Here is a 969-nt window from a genome sequence, read left to right as displayed (position 1 = left end):
TCATTCCTCATTCAAGCAGCCTTCCACCTCCCACCTCCCCCCAGCCCCAGAGGCCCCTTCATTCTAATGCGTTCATTTGGTACTCTCCCATGGCGCCAGCCCCCAGACTGCAGGGACCAGCTCAGCCTCGCGCTCCCTGGGCTGCCTCTTTCAGGCCTGGCACAGAGCGGGTGCTTGGGAACTGTGGAGATCGGGATAACCCGTGGGCTGGCTCAGGGAAGCGGGTTCGGTTTCACGGACTGGGACCAGCAGCCCTGCAGCCAGCATTCTCTTTGCTGCGTCTCGGGCTCTGTTCTCCTCTTCCTTTCATGGGAAAATGATGCTGGGACCCTGCTTTCCCCAAGCATGCGTGTCAGACAAGGAGCAGGCCGTGGGAAAGGACGGCTACACCTGTACAAACTCCCAGCATGCAAGAATTTCTCAGAGGTTCTCTGCAGGAGTCCTGTGGTTCCTCTAGTCCCAAGGAGGGGAAATGAAGGAAATGCAACTAAGAGAAAGGGGTTCTGCAGCCCAGGAATGCCACCACAGCCAAGTCTCTGACCACGAGCCCTTTGGTTCTGGGGTTCAGGGCAAGCTAGAGAGATAGGACTTTGACTGAAGGCAGAATTACAGCCTAGAGAAAATCTGAGCAGACAATGTGTGGTCTTAAATAAACCACAGTGAGCAAAACAAATAGGAAGCATCACGTCCTGAACTAGGGCTGCTCTGCGGTCCTCCCTTCAAGCTAGCTGCTCCGGGCAGGGACGTCATCCTGACTCAGGGCTCGGTGCTCCAGGGCGAAGTGTACTCTCTCTCTCTTAGTTAGTTCCCACGTGGAGGGGACGGACCAGTCTCTCTCCCGGGACTTTATCGTCAGTACTGCCCTCAGTATCGCTGCTGTCCGGGGAGGACTTCGAGACTCAAGCTAGGCAGGCCTCGCAGTCCTCTCTGCTCGTGCGCTGTTCCCTGCAGGTCTGTGGGCCTCCAGGG

General features: G+C 57.1%; 1 protein-coding gene across 1 annotated transcript in view; it reads left to right on the top strand.

Moving 5' to 3' along the window:
• The window catches only part of CLSTN2 (calsyntenin 2), a 444992-nt gene that overhangs the window by 234376 nt on the left and 209647 nt on the right, over positions 1–969 (top strand). The gene's annotated exons all lie outside the window — the stretch shown is intronic.

The sequence above is a fragment of the Echinops telfairi genome, unplaced genomic scaffold, assembly GCF_000313985.2.
Source record: "Echinops telfairi isolate 266 unplaced genomic scaffold, ASM31398v2 ScPeMD7_16;HRSCAF=60, whole genome shotgun sequence".
Classification (NCBI taxonomy): domain Eukaryota; kingdom Metazoa; phylum Chordata; class Mammalia; order Afrosoricida; family Tenrecidae; genus Echinops; species Echinops telfairi.
This window is presented reverse-complemented; position numbering and strand designations above follow the sequence as displayed.